Source organism: Corythoichthys intestinalis, chromosome 16 (assembly GCF_030265065.1).
Source record: "Corythoichthys intestinalis isolate RoL2023-P3 chromosome 16, ASM3026506v1, whole genome shotgun sequence".
In the NCBI taxonomy this organism is placed as follows: Eukaryota; Metazoa; Chordata; class Actinopteri; order Syngnathiformes; family Syngnathidae; genus Corythoichthys; species Corythoichthys intestinalis.
In genome coordinates this window covers 40,007,857-40,033,295 of record NC_080410.1, presented here as the reverse complement: position 1 = coordinate 40,033,295, position 25,439 = coordinate 40,007,857, and the positions used below count along the sequence as shown (strand labels likewise).

Genomic DNA, 25,439 nt, shown 5'->3' with positions numbered 1-25,439 from the left:
TCAAGCTAAACGAAATATAATTTTCTACTGTCATTATAACGTTATTATAACGAGATCGTGTTGGCAAAGCAGTCGCCAAAGTACCCGTGTCAAATTAGCTAGTGTTTTACAATATCCATTCTGTTAATAAAAATTTAAAAAGTAGTTCCCTGACCGGGAATCGAACCCGGGCCGCGGCGGTGAGAGCGCCGAATCCTATCCACTAGACCACCAGGGATGTCACACGTGGGTGGCACATTTTTGAATATAGAACATTGTCTACAAGTGGCCAGATGACAGTCGATGTCAGAATATAATAATAATATATATATATATTTTTTCATCATTATTATTATGATTGTTAAAAACCACTTCATAGTGTTGAGCATACTTGTACCATCAACATGTTACAGAGCATGCTACTCTCATAATGGACACATGAGGGCAACAAAGACTTGGTTTAGAACTCAACTCTTTTTTTTTGTTTAAAATATGCTTACTTGTCTTCATTTCAGATGCTTGAATATGGAATACATCAGTACGCAGGCAAAACGAAATTCTTTTTCTTAAATTCTTATTCCGTAAGAAGGTAATAAAGTTAGAACCTGGCTATAGAAACATCTCAATTTAGTTACATGAACCCCCACTCCTCTTATTAGTATTTTTACCATTTTACGCAAATACGATAAGACTTATGCTGTCAGTAATTCATTACATAAAATAAAACATAAATGTTAATTAGTAAATTAAAACTAAATTAAGTGTATTCCTACTGTGTACATGTAAAACACTTGAATTAAAAGATATTTTTTAAAAACAGAATTTTATTTTTTTAGCTGTATAATAGTGTAAGAAAATGTCAAAAAAGGACAGTATTTCCAGGAAATAGGCCAAATTGCCTTGATCAGCAACTTTCATTCGTCATTTTAATTTGCCTCATGGCCCAAAACTGATAAGCCTGCAGACTTCTCTAGCTTTCTGACATCCTGGCTGGCAGCCCATGAATTACATCCAGTAGTTTCTGTGTTTAAGCATTATCTTCTCCATTATCAGGGTTCTAAAAAAAAATACTTATTTGCATATTTAGATTCTTTGTGCAACCATGCATCTGTCACGTGAAGGTCATTCATACTAAACGATTATTATTGCTTTAAGCATATAACTCAACTTTTAATGTAATTTCCAAGTTGCAGGTCAGCATTGTTAATGCGTCATGTGCACTTTTGTTTTCTTTTGAACGAGTGCGTTGTGTTATGTTTACGGCACACTGCCTGTGACGTGACCTCCTTCCCATTGTGCGCGCTGACTGACAAGCGTGCTGTGCCTCAAAAGAGTCTGAGCTGCAGATAAGCACATAAAAATGCTTCAATAGGCAACACATGTCATTTGCATGAGCGGGAAGCCGTGACACATTTACTGGATGTGGAGAAGAATAACAAGACTTAGGCCTGTATTACACACTTAACTGAAGTCCAATCCATTTTGACTGGGAGGGCTGAAGCGGTTGATCATTTGATTGGTCTATATTATTCAATGGTAGTCAATGAGTTAATAATAATAATAAAAAAGAAACAATCAAACCAAATACGAATTAGGGGTGAGACAAAATATTGAAATGGTGATACAGGTATATTGCAATACTTTGTATCCCAAAAAGTTATCGATATGCTCCTGCCAATAATGGACAAATCATTTAAAAAAAAAAAAAAAAAAAGACCCAAAAAGTTGTTGTTACCAAAATCCTCCACTAGATTAGTGTCTTTGTTAACTCAATGGCTGGACATCAAATTCAATTCCGGCGCTAGACACCAAATTCATTTCGACAGGATTGGACGTCGATTGTCGTCTATGGCACTGATCCAGAAATGAATAGGAAGTGACTCAAAAACCAACAGTGACTCGTAATTGCCCCAAAGGAAATGTAAGTGACCAAAATTGCAAATTCCTCGAAATTAACTCATTGCCTGGCATTGTCTTCCACTGATGGCCTTAGATGTCCAATTCATTTGAAGTGGGAGGGGTGGCAGCGAATGAAATCAGAGTATTCGGAACCAGTCGTCTGTTTTTCGTGGCATTTACAAGCTTATACGGATTTTAAGGGGGGGCAGGCCCCCCTGGTGGTTGAAAAGTGTCATTGCATGTAATTGATTTTCCTATATACATAAAAGTTGTAAAGCAATAAAACTGCTACAAAAATGAATGAAACGAACAAAAAAAAATTTTTTTATAATAGGTCAAAATTGTTTTTCAAACAGATCATGTGACTAGCACCTTAGACGGTCATTTGCTTTGCATATAATAATAAAAAAAAAATTATATATATATATATATATATATATATATATATAAGGGGAGGGCAATTTTATTTTTCAAACGAATTTTTTCTTTGATTGAAAATATTTTTTGATTGAAGCAACTTTTTGGGGGATTGAATGATTTAGACATAAATGTCCTACCCATAATATGGCCCAAAAACAAAAAGGATGAAAAATTAAGTGTTCAAATGCAAATTTTTCAATCTCAAATGTTTTTTAGCATTCAAAAACTTTTTCTATGACTGAAATTCTTCTTTTCTTTGATTGAAGTGATTTTTCTTTTTGAAAATATATTTTTTATGAGCCGACGTCTTTTTTGATTGAATAAAAAAGACAAATGCCCTAGCCAAAATGTGGCCCAAACACAAATCAACATTACTTCAATCAAAAAAGTTGCTTCAATCAAAAAAAAAAAAAAAAAAAAACTTGACTTCAATCAATCAAAAAAAAAAAAAAAAAAATCAATCATCAAAGGAGAATAGCTATCACGTGCATTTTTTTTTTTTTTTTTTTTTAGTTTTTAGAGTTTCAATTTTATTTTTGCATTCAAACATTTTTTTTTTTTTTTTGATTGAAGCAACTTTCTTTTTGGTTGGAAATATATATTTTGATTAAATAATAAAGACACAAATCTACTTCCATATGGCTCCGCCCAGGGCATAGTATTTTTGTCAGGGGTAACTACATTGGCAAGACACCGGCAGGCGCACCATATTCAATGGATGACTATCTTGGCAAAAAGTATTGCCTAAGCAGCCCGATTTAGAATTCCCCTCAAGAATGAAGGGAAACAAAAAACGCTCATTGTCAACTTATTATAAATATTCTTGTAAGTTAATTTTATAGCTGACACTGCGTTTCAGGGTAATCAACATGTTGTGCCCACCCTGCCCCATAAGTCAAACTCCACCTATGTTTCCAAGTCACTTTCTGTTCATTTTAAGGCATTTACAGGTCACTTCCGGTTGCGTTTGAGTCACTGCCTATTCATTTTGGGAGATTCCCGCATCACTTCCTGTTGATTTTGGCTTACAGATCACGAAATGACCCATAAACGCCCTCAAATAAACAGGAAGTGACCCAGAAATGCCCCAAAGTCAACGGCAAATGACCAAAATTAAACTCATTTGTTGCCATTGACCGCCATACTGTCCGGTATTTTGAAGGACACTCAGCCTTGTTAACAGCACGCGGACGTCATTAGGCGGAGTTTTAGTCGAAATGAAGGAGAAGGTGGAAGGTTCTGGGCCGTGTGCAGGCGAGCGCCGAGGCATTGCTCGTGTTGCGTTCAAGAACTGCTCAGTTTTGAAACGAAACCTACTCCATTATGTTTCACATTTCATCAAATATAACACTGAGTAAGTGTTTATATTGAGGAATTAAAGTGGGGCAAATAAGTATTTAGTCAACCACCAATTGTGCAAGTTCTCCTACTTGAAAATATTAGAGAGGCCTGTGATTGTCAACATGGGTAAACCTCAACCATGAGAGACAGAATGTGGAAAAAAACCCAAGAAAATCACATTGTTTGATTTTTAAAGAATTTAAACCCAAATTAGAGTGGAAAATAAGTATTTGGTCACCTACAAACAAGCAAGATTTCTGGCTGTCAAAGAGGTCTAACTTCTTCTAACGAGGTCTAAGGAGGTCTAACGAGGCTCCACTCGTTACCTGTATTAATGGCACCTTTTTTTTTTTTAACTCATTATTGGTATAAAAGACACCTGTCCACAAGCTAAGTCAGTCACACTCCAAACTCCACTATGGCCAAGACCAAAGAGCTATCGAAGGACACCAGAGACAAAATTGTAGACCTGCACCAGGCTGCGAAGACTTAATCTGCAATAGGTAAAACACTTAGTGTAAAGAAATCAACCGTGGGAGCAATTATTAGAAAATGGAAGACATACAAGACCACTGATAATCTCCCTCGATCTGGGGCTCCATGCAAGATCTCACCTCGTGGTAGGGGTGGGCGATATGGCCTTAAATACGTATCACGATAAATGGAGCAGATTTACCTCGATAACGATAAATGACGATAAAGTCGCCCAAGCGGACTGTTGTATAATTTGAAAATCTGAATCAATGCATGAAATACAGATGAACAGTTTCTTGTTGATTTAGTTACCAGCATTCAATTTGATATATTTAACAATTGTACATGCAGTCTAGACATTAGGTTTATGAAAATGTATTGTAAACAATAAGAATTCAAGTATGAGCATTTATAACAGCGTGTATGGCTTGAACAATCTACATTGTCAAAATCAATATGCCTGTGCAAACATGTCATTGTAACACAAATGACTTGCAGCTTGAACAGTACACTTCAAAAAGACAATTTATTGTTAATGGCTGCTGTGACATAATTATTCAATACAAGTGTTTACTTTATGGTTTCAGCCCCCCCCCCCCACCCCCCCAAGTGCATTTTTTAATAAATGCAGGCATACATGAACCCCAAACAGACAGACACACATTAAAGCTATATTGATCTTCTGCAAATGAAACACTTAAGATTTTATGATAGCAACAATGACACAGAATTAAGCACATACAGAAAAATAGCTGGGGCCATTTCTCGGTCATATTACAAGTTTCACCGTTGGATTGTGCTTAATGCTGAATGCTTTACCATCACAAAAGCTATCAGAGAAATCACACACAGTCAGATACAAAATAACGCGACATAGTAATTACTAGGTGCAGTCCGTGCACAATCCACTGATTAAGTTCAGCCGTTTTGACAAGGTTAGAGCCGCTATCCGACTCCATCACGTTCATTTGTAGCGTTAGCCGCTAGCGGCCGCTAGCGTTAGGCGCTAGCGTTAGCCTGTGGCCTGGCTACCAGTAGAAAGCAATGAAAGCACCATCTCCGGAAATCGTGAGAACAAGGGAGTACAGCGGGTGAAAGCCCGTCTGGATGCCACCAAGAGTCTATTAAATGTCGGGTGAAAGTTTGGCGAACCTCCCTTAAGCCACACTCCATCACGTTTTGCTTGTAGCATTAGCTGCTAGCGTTAGCTTGCCGGGCTTCTGTTTGATTGGCTTCCTGATGATCACGTGACTCCCTACGTGAGTACATTCACTGCTTTCTTAAAGGGGAATGAACATAGGCGAACAACACAGAGTCAAAGCGGGATGAAAAGACTATTTTCTTGTTTTATTAATTTACCGAATTTACCGACATGGTCAAAATTACGTCGGTCATCGTGAAGAATTTCGGTGACGGTAAATTTTCGGTTTACCGCCCAGCTCTACCTCGTGGCGTCAAAATGATAACAAGAACGGTGAGCAAAAATCCCAGAACCACACGGGGGGACCTAGTGAATGACCAACAGAGAGCTGGGACCACAGTAACAAAGGCTACTATCAGTAACACAATGCGCCGCCAGGGACTCAAATCCTGCACTGCCAGACGTGTCCCCCTGCTGAAGAAAGTACACGTCCAGGCCCGTCTGCTGTTCGCTAGAGAGCATTAGGATGATCCCGAAGAGGACTGGGAGAATGTATTATGGTCAGATGAAACCAAAATAGAACTTTTTGGTAGAAACACAGGTTCTCGTGATTGGAGGAGAAAGAATAATGAATTGCATCCGAAGAACACCATACCCACTGTGAAGCATGGAGGTGGAAACATCATGCTTTGGGGCTGTTTTTCTGCAAAGGGACCAGGACGACTGATCTGTGTAAAGGAAAGAATGAATGGGGCCATATATCGAGATGTTTTGAGTGAAAATCTCCTTCCATCAGCAAGGGCATTGAAGATGAGACGTGGCTGGGTCTTTCAGCATGACAATGATCCCAAACACACAGCCAGGGCAACAAAGGAGTGGCTTTGTAAGAAGCATTTCAAGGTCCTGGAGTGGCCTACCCAGTCTCCAGATCTCAACCCCATAGAAAATCTGTGGAGGGAGTTGAAAGTCCGTGTTGCCCAACAACAGCCCCAAAACATCACTGCTCTAGAGGAGATCTGCATGGAGGAATGGGCCAAAATACCAGCAACAGTGTGTGAAAAGCTTGTGAAGAGTTACAGAAAACGTTTGACCTCCGTTATTGCCAACAAAGGGTACATAACAAAGTATTGAGATGAACTTTTGGTATTGACCAAATACTTATTTTCCACCATGATTTGCAAAAAATTCTTTAAAAATCAAGCAATGGGATTTTCTGTTTTTTTTTTTTTTCCCCACATTCTGTCTCTCATGGTTGAGGTTTACCCATGTTGACAATTACAGGCCTCTCTAATATTTTCAAGTTGTAGAACTTGAACAATTAGTGGTTGACTAAATATTTATTTGCCCCACTGTATATAATAATTAAATATACTGTACAGAAAGACATTTTGGAACATTTTTAGTTTGTGATGTGCAGCAAGATTTTTTCAATGTAAAAACATCTCGTGACTCAGACGAGGTTTAAAAACACTGAGTTAGGGAATAACGGTGCATACTGTGAGGGCTAATGATGCTTCAAGAAAATGGTTTGGGTCAGCTATGTGAGCACTTAAAATGGCCGTTTCCTCTTCTTCCATGAAAATATTGACTTAAGTGTAATGTTTTGGCTCCAGACGCTTGTACTCGGGGGTTTTCCTGGCGCTCGGGTAGTTGGGAGGTCTCTAAATAACAGACAACTCAGCAGGCCGCATGAACACATCCTCCCACTGAGTGTTTGCTCGGGGGTAAAGGTCTGATTGCCCCCCTCAAAATGTCTTAATAAATGCAAGCCGGCATTGTTTAAGCTCTATTTGTTTGCATAGCTGCAGCTTATCGGCATGTTTTCTTGAACGTGTTTCTCAGAAATGCGATATGAGTTTGTGGTAGTATTTTCTTTTACATTGTATTTATTGGACATACTGGAATGAACTGTAATTTTTTTGAAGAGGAAAGAAGAATTACATGAAATATGATTAAAATATATATGTTAAAACAACAACTATTTAAAAGCCGTTTAATTTTTTTATTGGTTATCCTGTTCAAGGTCAAAATGTCAAAATAGGGAAAACAGAATATATTGATATAAATATGATTAAATAATTTTTTTTAATCCACCCACCTAGAAAAATTGTAGATAAAACAATAAAAAATTAAGTTATAAGCAAAAACAAAAGTACATGAAAGCCTTATGTAATTATAAACATGAAAAAAAATGAATAATTTTTTATTTTAATATTTCAAAGTATTCCTGACATGAGAATGTTTTTTTTTTCCCCTTTAAAGACATAATCATAAAAAATGCCCCTTACTTTGTATCTATTTAAGTACGGTAGCCTAATCCTGTTATCTTATATTTCCTGAGCAATGCAGACAGCGCCAGAATCAGCAGTGAATAGTCACTTACTTCAAATTAATTGGACATCTATCGCCGTCAATGGCTGCCACTCATTTAACAGAGCGACATTCCACCAGGTAGCCAACATGCTATCAATCAATCAATCAGTCACCCAGCACGCACCCAATGCAAAGGTCTGAGCTCATGCTGACCGCTGTCATAACACGGGCCTTCTGTTAGGCCAGCAGGGGGTCAGGGGTCAGGGTCATCGGGGTGGCGAATGGGGTCGCAACCCTGTTCGTCATCCCTGCCGTCGGGGCACCCGCAACAGATGGGGGCTACGATAGAAAGTCCCTGCTGCTCAAGCCGCGACCAACTTTCACATAAAGGCAACAGTTGTGTTTGACGTCAGTGCACTGCTTTCAAGATCTTGTGATAATCGTGTGATTACATTTTCATTTCTCATTCATGTGTTAATGCTTGAGGCAAACGGCTGTCCAAAATGATCGAAAACCATGGAATGAAAGCGGTGGAATTTTTTCCCCTTCCATTTTTTAAATGCTCATTATTATCTTTCATGGGGTAATTCACTTACTGTAAAGCAGACTAAACATACACTGATTTGACCCAATTGGAAAAATGCCATGATTTCCCCCCCTGTTGTTTATACGAAAATCAAAAGACAAGACCAGACAGTGGTGCGTAAAGATATGAATGAGACAACCTTTGAGTTATCAAAGATCCGAGTTGTTGTCGGTCAATTTTTTACTTTGATCTAAAAGCATGAATGTGGAAAAATGAGCGTGAAATGTTGGCAGAGAACTCCATTCTCCTCACAACAAGCAGCAGGTCGTCATAGTATAGTATAGTATAGTATAGTATAGTATAGTATAGTATAGTATAGTATAGTATAGTATAGTATAGTATAGTATAGTATAGATACCTGAAGGGAAAACCAGAAATAAAAGTAAATATGAATGTGTGTGTGAATAAATTGAAATTGAAAAGAAAAAGTATAGTATTGTATAATATAGTATTGCATTGTATAAAATGGCTGCCAACACTGACCATGGCACTTCCTGGAAATACTGTTTTTTTGACATTATGTCTTTTTTCAATTTATATTCCAAGAGTCTTTCTACTAGGATACACATGATAAAGGTATTGCTGATCCATTAAATACAGTGTCACCATGGGGTCAAAACTCCCCATCTGGACTTGTCATCTGCCTCTTCTGCCCGACGACAAAAAGGTCGGCCAGTGCAAAGACACACACTTACTTACATACGTACGTGAGGTTTGCTAAATGAGCGTGTCAAGATCGATGTTTTAATGGTCAAAAGGTGCCGGTCACGCTTATCGGTAACATAACTGATTTAAAGCGCTTCCCCAGATGTCTCTATTACTCAATAAGATCACATTTGTGACTCATAAAAGTGCTCTGACAGGCAAACGGGTAGGATTGGCATTATTTCCAGTTCAAGTTTGATATGCTGTGAATTAAATATACAAAACTGCTGCACGGACACACTTCAATATATACTCTTGCCGTCTGCATTTTAGGTGCCATGTGTTGGGGTTCTTAAGGTTCTAAACCTGGAAGCCATGCGATGCCTCCCTAGGGGTGGACACTCGTTGATAGATGGTCTCACACTGGAGTCTCTCAATTTTCCACATGAAGCTGGTCTGGAAAGCATAACTAACAAGTATTTTCAGAACCTCATGATGGATGGTGCTGGGCTAGAATGGACAGCTGAAATGCATTTATGAATGGCAAATCATATCTCAATGCACCAATGTCTTATCCCGTCCCATCCATTCATACTAGGTGGGCTGACAGCGAATGATCATTGCCTCTTGTTACGAAAGAAATTTCAGGATACTAAAGGCAAAAATACAGTATGGCTGGTACTCGAAGTTTATTGAACGTAACATACATATAGCTGCTCTGCCATTGGCTATTGCCTAGCATTCCTGGCATCCAATCAGCTTAGAAGGACCTCTACTGTATGTGTGTATCCCAGCGTCCTCTTCATTCGCCCCTTGTGCTTCGACAGCTTTACACAAGTGTTTTAACTTTTATTCATTACTCTATTCTTTTTTTTTTAATTATGCACAACTCTGATTTAATTTTTATTGTGCAATAATCTAATTGTAACATCTATTTGTTACATGTTATGATGCATTTCTATGCATTCTAAAAGATTAGTGCCGCAACGATTAATCGATTAACTCGAGTAATTCGATTAGAAAAAAGCTTCGAATCCAATTTTGATGCATTGAGGATTTGTTTAATTAAAGTGGCGTTGCAATGGTTTGTTTTGACAGTGTTAGCATTTAGTTTTATTGGTTTGGGTGGACACACTGCCCTCTAGTGGCAAAAAGTAATATGACATAACTCATCTAACATGGCTGGATCCAGCTGCTCCCTGTTAGGACCAACATAAGGTAAAGTTTTTGTTTAGGCTTAATATGGTTGTTTATGCTTTCGTAATTTAGTTTAGAGGTAAATTTTTTTTGTTAAGAATATGAAAGGAAAATGGTACCTTTTCTCGTAGGCACCGTCTAACTGTTTGCATTACTCGAACACACGTAATATAATCAATCAGGGAATAGTATCAATTGTCATATTCACCGTAGGACTGCACTACTTTAACACACCTAATGTAAAATAAATAGCACACCATAGTTTAAAGAAACAGAATAGATACACAACGCCATCTTATCACAGAAGCCCAAAACGTGTGCACCACAAGCAAGATTGACGCACCAACTCTGGCAATCAGTCCTCAAGGACAAAGACCAGCGCGCTTTGTCCTAAAACAAGTAGTGCCAGCCCGGATAACAAAGTTGATAGCAGGCGCTTGTGACGTCAAGACCAGCGTCGGTCGCTGTGGCAACCACATCCCATCCACGCACGAACCTAAACAGCCCGAAACCGGCCAGAGAGGGATGATCCCAAAGCAACGCCTGGACACACCTTCGGCCGGCCCACGGACTTAAAAAACACTGGACACTGAGATAAGACAGATTTTGCTGCTCGGAAACATGTAGCCTTGTTTTGGATCCAGAATTGTCCCTCCGTCGTCTGTTTTTGCCTTGTTTTTGACCATTGTCAACGAATAAATTGTCAACCTGCTTTCGGCGAGTCTTTTTCACACTTCTGGAATATGGAGTCAGTACAAAGGGTTAATATCAGAGATGAACGCGCGAAGTTCCGCCTTCCCGGTTGGCGCGCGCGAAGGCAGCATCGGCAGAGCGGCACTTTGTTCAGCTGTCGCTGTTTCCGTGCGCCTTGGCCGGGGTGGGGGGGCGAATTTCAACAAATATGTGTTTGAACGATTTGTTTAAATCTGTAAAAAAATCAAAATAAAAAAACATATGCATTTTATAGGCAATTGTTCTTTAGTTTTACTTTGATCCTCATTTATTATTATTATTATTTTTTGATACCGTTTGAGGCTAAGCTCTGGTATTTTTGATTTAGTGCAATCTTAGCGAGCCCTTACTATACATCTAAAATTTATTCTGCAATCCATTAACTCATTTGCTCCCAAAAACGTATAAATACATTCTATTTTTAAATTTTTCAGTGTCCCAAAGACATATTTATACGTCTTTTACGTTTTTATTTTTTACAAGAGACATCTCTGGGTTCTGATTCAACTTAGCTCCAAAGCACAACGCTGAAAATCCATTTTAAGGCAATAAAAATGGCCACTAGAGGGCAGTAGCGCATTTGGTAAGACCCGCAGCCCGATTCAATGGAACGAACGGCCGGCCTGCATGGCTAGGGCGCCGGTGGAAGACGACCAAATGGACGTCCAGGATACCAAGCGGCGGACAACCGAGCTGAACAACCGGGAGGACGCCCGGGATGCCAGGCGTTGGATGACCGAGCAGAACGACCAGAACCACCAGTGCAGCGGACGATGCCGTTGAGTCCGTGCTGCTCGCCGAGCAGAGCCCGCACCACCGTACTCGGCCGCTCGCGTCCCCCGCACCCACCTGTGTCCCGTACGGAAACGCGCACGGCCAAACCAGTCCCCCCCCAGGAACACAAGTTCCCCAGGCGAACTCTGCCACGAGGCAGTGGTCACCACAAAAGAAAGACTAAAAAAAATCCATCTTTATGAGACAGGCGGCGATGAGGGAAAAGTTTACTCCGGCTGTCGCAACCACAACAGCGTCATCTCTCAGTTAGTTATGTGTAAATAAATTGTTACTTTGCTATCAAAAGCTCTATTTGTCTTGTTGTTTATGTGATTTTGTAAAAGGAAAACATTATTCACATGTTTGGGATGTAACCAAAGCAAAAAATAGCTGTGTTAAAGTCAAAGTTATGTTTGAAATGAATGATTTTACAAAACGCTTAATTTCTCTGTTTTTTCGTCAGAAATTGGAAAATTGCTCAAACTAAGCTATTTTCTAATGCTGATTTCTAAAGAATGGAAAAAGATATGAACTAACTTTTTTCTGCTGAAAGAAGAGAGTGTAATCTTTCTTTTGGTGGGTTCCATGTTTATATAGCAATAGAACAGACTTTTCTGTGGGCCTTGCAAAATCTGTCAAAATCCAGTAAAACGGCCGGGAGCGAAGGGGGGTGAACCGGTGAAAATGGCTGGGAGTCAATGAGTTAAATGTTCCTAAACCTGATTACTCGATTATTCGAACTGAGTAATTGATAGATTAATAGATTACTTAAATAATCGATAGATGCAGCCCTATAAAAGATATATTTTTGAACTTTGGGGGGCTTGGAATGGATTAGGAACACGTCTCTACTTAAAGAATTTTCAAGTTACGAAACTACTTCCAGAACTAATTCATTTTGTAAGTAGAAGTACCACTGTATTAGTTCGTTCTACAAATAAGACAACAAAGTGCGTCCTTTCAAAGCTCAATACAGGATGTGTACTTTTGTTTCTGAATACGGGCCGATTACGTTTTTCAACGGATGGTTGGCAACTCTAGTTCTGACTCACACCGTTATCGTGGCAGTCAAACGTGCTCACTACCGAGCTACTGCAGAGTAGGTGGAGCAAGAGCTGTATGTGTAGAAGGTTAGGAAAACTTTACTCCCTAACAAATAAAAAAAAAACACAGGCGACTGATAAACTGAGAGATAAACTCTGGTATTAGCTCAGCAGTCAGCACACCTGACTTCCACAGACAGTGCATGTTCAAATCGGGAGCGCAGTCACACATCACTATCAGATCGGTTATGCATTTGTACTACCGTATTGCCCTGAATATAAAACGGCCCTGATTATAAGACGACACCCTCTTTTTCAAGACTGAAGTTTGAAACACCAAATTAATTTTTATACAGAAAATAATTACAGTACACCCGAAACAAACGATTATAAAAATATATTTGAGAGAAAAAGCATGATATTTTGCCTCATTCAAATCTTAATATCTTCATATCTGAACATTTATGTAAAATAAAGTGCGATCACATTCGTAAATGAATGGCTTCTGGTTTTTGAAATGTAAATCAACCAATCTATTGTGATAACACAACAAAATTGCAATAACTGCATTAACCATCAAAGTGAAGTCTAACTGTAATTGTAGTCTTGAAACAAATCTGAATATGGTCAAACATTGCAATAAAAAATTGCAAACTGGTTAAACTTGAGAGAAGCTGAGATCTGTCATGACAGAACATCGCTTCAATGATATCTGGTGCCATCTAGCGTCATGAATGGGGGGCGTAGCTGAGATCTGCCATGACAGAACATCGCTTCAATGATATCTGGCGCCATCTAGCGTTGTGAATGGGTATAATATAATATATAAGACGACCCCCTCTTTTTCAGCGTAATTTCAGTGCAAAAAACACCGTCTTATATTCGGGAAATACTGTATTTATTGTCATTTTCAAAGTATCGGAACCAGCAAAAAAATATCGGACATGCCTTTTTTAAATATGTATATATATTAGGGGTGTCAAACGATTAAAATTTTTAATCGCGTTAATTACAGCTTAAAAATTAATTAATCGTAATTAATCGCAATTAATCACAATTCAAACCATCTATAAAATATGCCATATTTTTCTGTAAATTATTGTTGGAATGGAAAGATAAGACACAAGATGGATATATCCATTCAACATACGGTACATAAGTACTGTATTTCTTTATAATTACAATAAATCAACAAGATGGCATTACCATTATTAACATTCTGTTAAAGCGATCCATGGATAGAAAGACTTGTAGTTCTTAAAAGATAACTGTTAGTACAAGTTATAGAAATTTTATATTAAAACCCCTCTTCATGTTTTCGTTTTAATAAAATTTGTAAAATTTTCAATCAAAAAAAAACTAGTAGCCCGCTATTGTTGATGTCAATAATTACTTACACAATGCTCATGGGTGCTGAAGCCTATAAAATCAGTCGCACCCAAGTGCCAGCAGAGGGAGCCAAAACTCCGAAAAACACAAGTACACATTTCACTGTGCTGTCATTGTAATCTGTTTGAGCGGGGCATTTGTGCGTTAATTACGTCAAATATTTTAACGTGATTAATTAAAAAAATTAATTACCGCCCGTTAAAGCGATAATTTTGACAGCCCTAATAAATATATATATATATATATATATATATATATTTTTTTAAATCGTTTTCTAATTGTATTTAACGTTATAGACAAAATGTCTTACACTCATCCAGAGTAATTTTGGCTTAAAGTAGGGCTATCAAATTAATTAATTTTTTTAAATTAATCACGTTAAATAATTAACGCATGCGCTACACGATCCACTCACGCATTGTCGCGTTCAATCTATAAAGACGCCGTTTTATCTGTAGGTAGCGCTATAAGGCAGCGTATAATGAGTAGACAGAATTTTGACAGCCTTTGGAGCTATTTTCTATGTGGCTAAAGCCTTACAATACCTCCCTCAACAATTAATAATAACGCGGGAGGCAATGTGGGGAAGAAAGGTAGTAGTTGATCATTTTCTTAACACCCTATGTTCTTTCCCAACGCAGAGAAGACATATCAATTGGTGCCCCTACGCACAGTCATGGTAGCACTTCCCATCATGCATTTGGGCAGAAGTTAAATGGCTGCAGTATCATTTACTGAAAGCTCAACAAATACACTAGATGGCAATATTTAGTCACAATATAGAAAGTCACATTTATCCTTTAAGAATTACAAGTCTTTCTATCCGTGGATCCCTCTCACAGAAAGAATGTTAATAATGTAAATGCCATCTTGAGGATTTATTGTCATAATAAACAAATACAGTACTTATGTACTGTATGTTGAATGTACATATTCGTCCGAGTTTTATTCATTTTTTTCTTAATGCATTGCCAAAATGTATATGATCGGGAAAAATTATCGGGAATGATTGGAATGGAATCGGGAGCAAAAAAAAAAAAAGCAATCGGATCGGGAAATATCGGGATCGGCAGATAATCAAACTAAAACGATCGGGATCGGATCGGGAACAAAAAAACATGATCGGAACAACCCTAGTATTTACAGTCGTTTAATGTAAACAACAGTTAAAATTGTGTTTTTGTTTTTTTCTTTTACAGTAACACGTTGTAAATTTGACAGTAAACCTTTTATGGTTTTCCTTATTTTAAAAACCACAGCTGTTAATATTTTACACAGATTTTTTCAACTGTTTTTGTGTGGGTGTGAGTTGCTGACTGATTTGTCCATTTCAGTTACATCAGTCTGCTGCTATTGGTGTAAGTTCCACTAACCCAAACTTTAACCGCAACTTTATCCCTCCTCAAAGCATTACCCCACCTTTAACCCTCACCCTTCCTCTTGAGGTCTGACCTGACCTCAATTATTCAACCAAAGGTTCTTCCACGAAGATTCCATCACTTGCAAGTCTGAACTCCCAAATTCACACAGGTTGAACTTCTTCGGTCCTTTCTTGTTTTCTTTCTGCTCATATTTGAAAGTGTGACAAAGGCCCCACAAAGTGTAACACTTTGAAAGGAAACAGGAGAAACCCCGAGGAGACGCCCCGCAGCAACACAGCAACAGTTTGCGTCGCCACAGCGAGCGTGAATTCAGCCCGGCAGATGGTGGGGCCGAGGCCCCCCGAGGGCCCGAGGCAACGCAACACCCTGGGACCCGGATACCTAATCGGGTCCATTGAGTCGCTCACCTGCTGCTCAGGCCGTTCACAATGTTATCTCATCTCCCTGACCTATTGTGGGCTCCCGTCGGTGATAATGACGGCCGAGGGGAGCCACTAGGAGGCTCTCCCCGGAGAGAGGCGGGATCATGGGAACCTCGTCGTAATCCACCCCTGCGTATGATGTATCGTGTTTCCCCAGCAGAGAGCTTTCTGCGCGCTTTGATTCGGAGGCGGCTTATAGTTGTTTTTGCGTGTAAGGTTGGGAGGTGATAATTGAGCAGATCCCACAATTACAATTTTGAGTAATTTCAGTTAAAACAGGTCTGTCCAAACCACAGCCCGTGGCCTAATTTTTATTGGATGGCAGCAAATTATGAAAATATCATTGAATATGGCCTGCACAAGAAGCTTAAATTCAGCCTGCATTATGTTGCAGTTCTCAGTTTTAACACTAGATAGAGTTATTAACTTCAACTGTGCCTCTCTATTAGCTCAGGAGTCAAAACCCGACAACAAGGGGTGCAACAGTACACAAAAATCTCGGTTTGGTACGTACCTCGGTTTTAAGGTCACAGTTCGGTTCATTTTCGGTACAGTAAGAAAACAACATGCAAAATATAAATGTGCTAGTTGTTTATTGCACACCTTTGTGCTTTCAACGATAGGAACATTAGCCTATACAAAGCTAGAATTCTGCTCAAAAATTAGCGGGTATTTAAAGATAATCCAACAACGATTTGCCTTTCAAACCCCGCGTATTGGTCAGCTTTCTTTCTGAAAGAAAGAAGAAAAAAGAAGTCCTGTGCTAAAGAGAAAAGCAATCCCAATGACAAAGATTTTAACACGTATTTTACAAATGAAATGCCTCAATGAAACTTTTTTTTTTCTTATGAACGGTTTTCAAAAGCTTTATTGTTGGATTTTCTTAAGTTAAAGCGCCACACAGAAATTAATAAATTTAATTGTGTAAACAGGATCTGTGTATTATTCTTATTATTCAATTAAAGGTGTTTTAGCTCATTTCAATTTATTTTATTTAAATGGGCTACTATTTATTTTATTATGTGTTTATATTTTACAAATGTGATGTAGTATTCATTTATATTGTATATTTTATGTTGTATGACTTTAGTTCCTATGTGAATATTAGTTCCTACTTGTGTTGTTGTGGTAGGAGGGTTTTGTATTGAACACGGGGCCGTGTTGGTTATTATGATAGCAGAGAAGACAGCAATAAATCAACAAAGACAAGTCAACTGTGCCCCGATCTACCACTCAAGAGATCTGATGGACGCAAAAAGTGGGTTACGATTGCATATTAGTTTGAAAATCGACCGGATCCACCGTATTTTTACTCGAGCGACTTCCGGTCTGCCCGATCCTAGCTACCGGTAGTAGTATTGACGCAGGAGTGTCGCGTCTCGCATCAAATAGTAATAAACTCAGCCGTTCTTTTCGCGTGCGCCGTGTTGAGCTGCTTCTGGGACGCGTCTAACACGCGGCCGCACTGCGACTGGTGTGCATTGGCTGATTGACTTTAACGCCCGCGTTTCACTGCGTTCTCGCGGCGGCCACGTTGTCGCACCGTTGACCTTTCTGGGTTATACTGTCCTACCGTGTTTGTCCTCATTATAGTAGAGAAGACGGAGTAAATATAATCTACACAAAGAAACTGTAAACCGATCGATTCACAGCCTCGAAAAGTAAGGGTTACATTATGTCAGAAACTCGTTCGGTACGCCTCCGTTCCGAACCGAGCACCACGTACCGAAACGGTTCAATGCAAATACATGTACAGTTACACCCTTACCGACAACATGTTGAGTCAATGTGGAAACTTTGTAGAATTTCAGTACTGTATTTTTCAGACTATAAGTTGTACCAGCCAAATAATGCGCAATGAAGAGGAAAAAACAAGTCACATTTTGGAGGGAAATTTATTTGATAAAATCCAGCACCAAGAACAGACATGTCATCTTGAAAGGCAATTTAAAATAAAAACAGACTAGAGAACAACAGGCTAAATAAGTGCATGGTATGCTAACTGAGTATGAACTGAAAACGTGCCTGGTATGTTAACAAGACATAGCTATTCAGATAACTATAGCGTAAATAACATGCTAACAAACAGGGTTGTTTTTTTCCACAATGACGACAGCGAAAATATTTCGTCAAAATTTTTTTCATGACGGGGACGAGACGATAACGTGTTTTGTGGGACTAAAACATTACAAGGTTAATGCCAGTTTTTCGTTTGACGAGACTAGAACAAGATAAAAGTGCGCAATAGTTTCTGTCACATGTTCACAATGTGTGACATTTTATGTGAAGTTAGTAGAGCTGTCCCGATCGGGTCGGATCACGTCATTTTCAAAGTATCGGAATCGGCAAAAAAATATCGGCCATGCCTTTTTTTAATATATATATATATTTTTAATTTAAATCGTTTTCTAATTGTATTTAATGTTACAGACAGAATGTCTTACACTCATCCAGAGTTTTTAGTTTAGGCTTAAGGTAGGGTTATCAAAGTTATCCCGAAAACGGCGGTAATAAATGTTTTAAAAAATGTATCATGTTAAAATATTTAACGCAATTAATGCATGCGCTGCACAACCCACTCAGGCATTGTTGCGCTCAATCTGTAATGGCGCCGTTTTACCTATATAGAGAGATAAAAGGCAGCGTAAAATGAGTAGAGTGAATATTGGCAGCCTTTGGAGCCTTTTTTTAATTGGCTAAAGCCTTACAATCCCTCTCCCTACGATTTAAATATCATGGGAAGCAATGGGGGGAAGCAAGGTAGCAATTGATCTTTGTCTTAACCCCTTATGTTATTTCCCAAGGCAGAGAAGATATATCATTTGGTAGCACTACGTACAGTCATGGTTCCACTTTCCATCATGCAGTTGGGCATGGCTACAGTATCATTTACTGAAAGCTCAACAAATACACTAGATGGCAATATTTAGTCACAATATACAAATTCACAAGTCTTTCTATCCGTGGATCCCTCTCACAGAAAGAATGTTAATAATGTAAATGCCATCTTGAGGATTTATTGTCATATTAAACAAATACAATCCTTATGTACTGTATGTTGAATGTATATATTCGTCGAGTTTTATTCATTTTTTTCTTAATGCATTGCCAAAATGTATATGATCGGGAAAAACTATCGGGAATGATTGGAATTGAATAGGGAGCAAAAAAAAGCAATCGGATCGGGAAATATCAGGATCGGCAGATACTCAAACTAAAACGATCGGGATCGGATCGGGAGCAAAAAAACATGATCGGAACAACCCTAGAAGTTAGCCTACATTGTAGCAGTGTCTGGTTGTGTCAGTCGTAATGTGATGCGTAAAAGTTTCAATCAAAAAATAAACTAGGAGCTCGCCATTGTTGATGTCAATAATTACACAATGCTCATTGTGCTGAAATCCATAAAATCAGTCGCACCCAAGCGCCAGCAGAGGGCGACAAAACACCCAAAAACACAAGTAACAAGTGCACATTACACTGTGCTGTCATTTAAATCTGTTTGAGCAGGGCATGTGCGTTAAATGCGTCAAATATTTTAACGTAATAATTTTGACAGCCCTAGTAATTAGCAATTGTTTCTACAAAATGGATAGGCGACAAGACTTTTGTCAGGGACTGTAGTTGGACACCTTTATTTATTTGTTTAATTATTTTGGGAGTAATTTAAAAAAAAAAAAAAAATTACTGACGAAAAAATTTTTTGTAAATGTTGACTGAAACTAGACGAAATTAGTCTTTAGTTTTCATTAACAAGAACTAAACGAAGACAAGCACATTTTGAGATGCCTAAGTATGACTAAGACTGATCAGTATTATCATCGAAAAGACTAAGATTAGGACGAAAATTAAAAGATCTGCCAAAAACAACACTGCTAACAAACAACAATTATATAACAATGTGTTAACAATTTCCCTCATAAGTCACACCCCCGACCAAACTATATATAGTCCAAAAAATACGGTAGTTTGTTTTATACAAATAGGCTTTTATTCTGATTTTCTTGACTTTTTTTGCAGTCACTGGACATTTTATGTTATTCAATTTGTTTCAGTAGTGCAAATATAAATAAATATTTTTTTTCAATATTTTTACACCTCTGGATTACTTTGTTTTTGGTAGCCCTAGACTCATTCACTTCTATTGATCGTTATAGACATCAAATCCATTTAAACCGGGAAGGCTGGTATTGAGTGATCATGTTTCACTGTCAGCCTCCCTGTCAAATTGGATTGGACGTCCATCGTTCTCAATGGCAGCTAATAAGTTAATACTTAATAATGAACATTTTTAAAACCCATCTTTTTTACCCGACTCATCTGAAAATGACTTGATCAGGCCCGATTTCGTCCGATTACGTGATCTAATCAGGGACATCCCAAACATACCTATACTTATTTACATACAAACAATAGTGCTCCACGATATGACGATAGACTGCAAATCGTCTTTTTAAATAGTTCCTTAACCACAATTCCCTGCACCTCTTCCTCGTTGCTGTCTAGTTTGTGTTTCATGTGCTATTGTTGTCGGGCAACAAAGGGAAGGAAGTGAATCGAGACAATCACAATGATGAAAAAAGGACTATCTTCCTGTTTTGCTACACAGAGAACAAAGAGATTAAATGGAAAGGAACAAATCTAATCACTGTCACTTAGATGCCTTTGAAGTCTTACTGTCAGTGCGGAGGTCTGCTGCACACAGATGCCACATATTGCACAAATACGCCATCAGAGTTCAACCCCCGTCTTCCCAAATGGCGCCTTAAAAAGCGCCCGAAAATGACTCAAGAGTGTGACCCTGGATCCCTCCATGGTGGTCATAGCCCCAGTTGACCCAAGAGGTGTTCACTGATAACCCTGTGTATGCAATTGTGCGCCTGGCAACCGGAGCGGTCCTGTTTGTGTCAGACATGATGGAGATAACAGCCATTTCCAAACATTCCCGAAAGAAGAAAAAACAAATCATAAATTCCTATAGGAAGTCATACGAGTTCATCTTATCTGAAGTCAAGATTAGCATCTTTTAAAGCCTACCATAATTGTGAAGCCTTGGGAAAACAGGGGGTTTTCAATAACAAATGTATACATATTTGTACTTTTAACAACATTATTGGACGCAAGATAACAAACAATGTTTAATCATTGTCACAGGAGATTTTTTCTCAATCTAGGTTCCTCTATTAGACATAACAACACTGCTTCCGAACATACTTTACGCTGTCATATTTCAATTTGACCTGTTCCCCCCCTCCTCTTATCCTCCGGTTGCTGCTCCCCCTTGTAACACCTCTAGTAAGAATAGTCACTCTAGCACTGCTGCTTACATTAGGTAGCATGTGTATTTAATGATGTATGTATTAAAGATGTCCGATTACGTCATTTTCAAAGTATCGGAATGGGCAAAAAAATATCGGACATGCCTTTTTTTAATATACATATATTTTTTATTTAAATCATTTTCTAATTGTATTTAACGTTACAGACAAAATGTCTTACACTCATCCAGAGTAGTTTTGGCTTAAAGTAGGGCTATCAAATTTATTGCGTTAACGGCGGTAATTAATTTTTTAAAATTAATCACGTTAAGTAATTAACGCATGCGCTGCACGGCCCACTCACGCATACTCGCGTTCAATCTATAAAGACGCCGTTTTACCTATAGATAGCGCTAAAAGGCAGCGTATAATGAGTAAAGAGAATTTTAACAGCCGTTGGAGCCATTTTTTGTGTGGCTAAAGCCTTACAATAACTCTCTCAGCAATTAAATATAATGTAGGAATGTGGGGAAGAAAGATAGTAGTTGATCATTTTCTTAACACCCTATGTTCTTTCCCAAAGCAGATAAGATATATCAATTGGTAGCCCTATGCACAGTCATGACTGCACTTCCCATCATGCATTTTGGCAGAAGTTAAATGGTTGCAGTATCATTTACTGAAAGCTCAACAAATACACTAGATTGCAATATTTAGTCACAATATACAAAGTCACATTTATCCTTTAAGAATTACAAGTCTTTCTATCCGTGGATCCCTCTCACAGAAAGAATGTTAATAATGTAAATGCCATCTTGAGGATTTATTGTCATAATAAACAAATACAGTACTAATGTACTGTATGTTGAATGTATATATTCGTCCGAGTTTTATTCATTTTTTTCTTAATGCATTGCCAAAATGTATATGATCGGGAAAAATGATCGGGAATGATTGGAATTGAATCGGGAGCACAAAAAAAAAAAACAATCGGATCGGGAAATATCGGGATCGGCAAATACTCAAACTAAAACGATCGGGATTGGATCGGGAGCAAAAAAACATGATCGGAACAACCCTAGTATTTATTTTTGTTCTTCTATTCTTCTGTTTGTTCTTTCTTTCTCCCTGTTCTTCCCAAAACAGTATTAATGCATATGGCGGAAAACACAGACAAGGCTGAAAAAGCAGTTTCTGCTCTTGCACCCCTCTTTAAAATAAACTGCTGTATTTTAAGCCAAAAGAACTGTTGTGTTTGATAGAACAATATGTCTATATTCCGAGTCCCTTGTTTTAAGTCCAACAGGACAAAGAACTCCTTTTTACCAAGTGCGATTAGGCTGCTAAATTTGCAAAACTCTTGCACCGAGAGAATTTAAATTGTACTCTTTGTTATTTTATGTGTATTTGTTATCTGTTGTTGTGTTATCTGTGTCCTCACCTGCTGTAAGATAAGTTTCCCCTCCTTAGGGGACAATAAACTTGAACTGAACTGATGCTGCCATAGCAGATTCATGGCGAATTAAGCCCCCAAACTATTTTTAATTGTTCCGTTTCACCCTGGAGACCCCGTTTACATACGTCGCGTAACCGCTTTTGTTTCAACCCAGCCTGCATCCAATTCCAGCTCATCAGCAGTGTCTTTAAATCGATCCTCGGCGGCTTGCCGAGATATTGACTTGCTGCCATTTGAGAGGTCTATTTGCATCATTGCCTTGGTTTTTTCGTTTGTCTGCCACTCATTGTAGTTTTCCTTCATTTTTAAAATTTTTTATTTATTGATCCCAGACTACTGCCACAGACCCTTTTTGTGTCTCCCTTTTAGCGATTCCGTTTTTTTGTGTGTGTGTCCAATAGACCCTTTTACGCAATCCCTATGTTATTGTTGTCTGCTTGGTTTCTGAAGTGACCCGCGTTTTTTAATTCACTGGTCAAGCCAGGCACACTTTCTTTTCAGTTGCATTTCCTTTCCAGGTTTTACCACACTGACAGACAGCACATGTAGGTTGTGATTGCTTTGTAAGGAAAATTATGACGGTGGTGTCATGCGGTAGTATAGTCCTGTGGAGTACAAGCTCGTCTGTCGCACCGGAAATGTGGGTTTGAATCCCGCTGGAGACTTTCTTTTACTGCTCGTTTTGTGAAATATCGACAGTGCTGTCCTGCTCATCACTTTTCCGCTCGGGTTCAAATTGGAAGGGCAGAACCCATGACATGTTTATGTAGCTAACGAGTGACATGTGAGAAGTACAGCAGCGCTGCTCTCTGACGTCACTGCCCAAAGTGTATTGCGTCGTCCACAACAATGGCGACTTGCTAGTTAAACAAATTTTTCAAATGTTATAATAACGAAAACATTAAGAGGGGTTGGAATATCAAATTATTACAGCTCATACTAACATTGATCGTTTCAGAACCACAAGTCTTTCTGGCCGTGGTTCCCTTTAAAAAAACATCCAACGACGCCACCATCAAAAAAATGTAAAAATATATATCTATGGTGGAAAACACAGACAAGGCTGAAAAAGCAGTTTCTACTCTTGCACCCCTCTTTAAAATAAACTTCTGTATTTTAAGTGAAGTGTTTGATAGAACAATATGTCTATATGCTGCCATAGCAGATTCATGGCGCATTAAGCCCCTGAACTATTTTTAATTAGTCCGTTTTACCCTGAAAACCCCCGTTTACAGATGTCGCGCAGCCGCTTTTGTTTCAACTCAGCCATAAAAAGAGGTTAAGTACTTATATTTATTATTCGAAATGTCTGTCATTTTTAGCTTAGAATCATTAATTGATGTCTAATATTAAAAAAAAAAAAAAACGACTTTAGAAAATTAGTCACTCGAATATTTCAAACTTTTAAACAAATTACGTCACAAAGAAAAAAAAAAAACGTCTGTAAATAGGTCACAGATATGTACCTCATAACTATCGCTTAATTGTAGTTTTTTGTTACTGTCGCATTTTCCCCAATATTTTAGAGGATAAATAATTGATCCAAACAAAGAAAAATTGAAAAAAAATGTTTAAAAGGGTAAATATATGAAATGAAAATCTCGACCACTCCTTGATGTCTGAATCGCGACCATTGTTATATTACCATGTTTCACCCATAAAATCCCCCCAAAATCCGGCTGTGTCTTGACACTCGGAGATACATTCTACATGGAGTTTTTGGATCGAAAAGAGATAAGTAGGTGATAATATCTCGTTAAATCATGGCCTCTTTAATTATGCTCTCTCATGCTCTCACCTCCAGTTAGGGCTTTGCTGTTTAAAATGTTTTAATTTTTTTTTAAATGCTCTCTTGTTCAATTTTTTTCTTGTCCCCCAAAATTGAGATTTTAAAGCGGAAATGTGAACTAAGTTTGGCCAACCATGTTTTTGAATAATATAAATGGCTAAACAATTATAGGCATTTTTTCGTTATTTTATTTTAACGCAACCCTTCCATATTCTTTGTCTAACCCATAGCAACGCCCTTGACAACGAAAATGCTTTTCTTCGGCAATCTTCGGAAATCTTCGCAAATTACGTCACACTGAGAAGTGCGAGGGAAGTCCGCCATAGAACAGTATTGTTTGTTGCATTGCTTCTCGGTAAGATGCCACGGCGGTGTGTGACGATGTTTTGTTCTCACTCAAACGAAAAGTTGTATGAGTGGCCAAAGGATAGCAGGGCATGTAAATGGACATCTTTCGTTCGCATGAAGCGAATGAATTTCACGCCATCATCGTGTAGTGTTCTCTGCTACAAACACTTCGAAGATGCCTGCTTCCTTAACAGGTCTGCTTATGATCAAGGATTTGCCAAAAAGTAAGTGTGTTTTTTGGATAGATGACTGATGACTTTGTCAAAGCAGAGCTGCCAACTGTTGTGGAATGAACCGTAGAAGCTAGCGACGTTAGCCAAAAGCTAACTCGTGGTAATCCCCGATCATAGTTGTTGTTGCGTTCGCTAGGTTAAGCGTGTTTAAATTGTGCGTCATCTACAATCTTGTCCGAAAGGGTTAATCCACTGTCAATCGGGAAAGGGGTGTGGATGTTCATATAAGCGGGTCGGCGTCGCGGTAATTCACGGTCACGTTGCAGTAACAGACACACACCGCCGGTGAGTTTGTGCACATTTATTTGTATTTGTATTATGCATTTTCACCTTCATGCTTCAAGCATTACATTGCATTTGTACGGTTCGGCGTTTCTTTCACGGTGATCGCTTGTAGCCTTCTAGTTTGTGTTTTACGGGAGCCACTGACAGGTGACAGTTGACAACAAGCGTGTTGGTTTTAATGTCTCGCAGCGAATCAGCGAGCACGCAGGTCACGCAGTGAATCATGGGAAATGTAGTCTCTGGACAACGCTGAAGTGGTGCTTTGTAATCTGTTCGCTTGTGTGAAAAAACTACATTACCTTACGCCATTAGACGTAACTTCCTGCCGAGAGC

The 25,439-nt window shown here is 38.5% G+C and overlaps 1 protein-coding gene and 1 non-coding gene across 2 annotated transcripts in view; both read right to left on the bottom strand.

Annotated features, from left to right (window-relative positions):
* The window catches only part of polr3k (polymerase (RNA) III (DNA directed) polypeptide K), a 49,635-nt gene that overhangs the window by 11,345 nt on the left and 12,851 nt on the right, over positions 1-25,439 (bottom strand). The window lies entirely within an intron of this gene.
* On the bottom strand, positions 146-217 carry trnae-cuc (transfer RNA glutamic acid (anticodon CUC)). The gene has a single exon. It is a non-coding gene; the product is annotated as a tRNA-Glu (tRNA).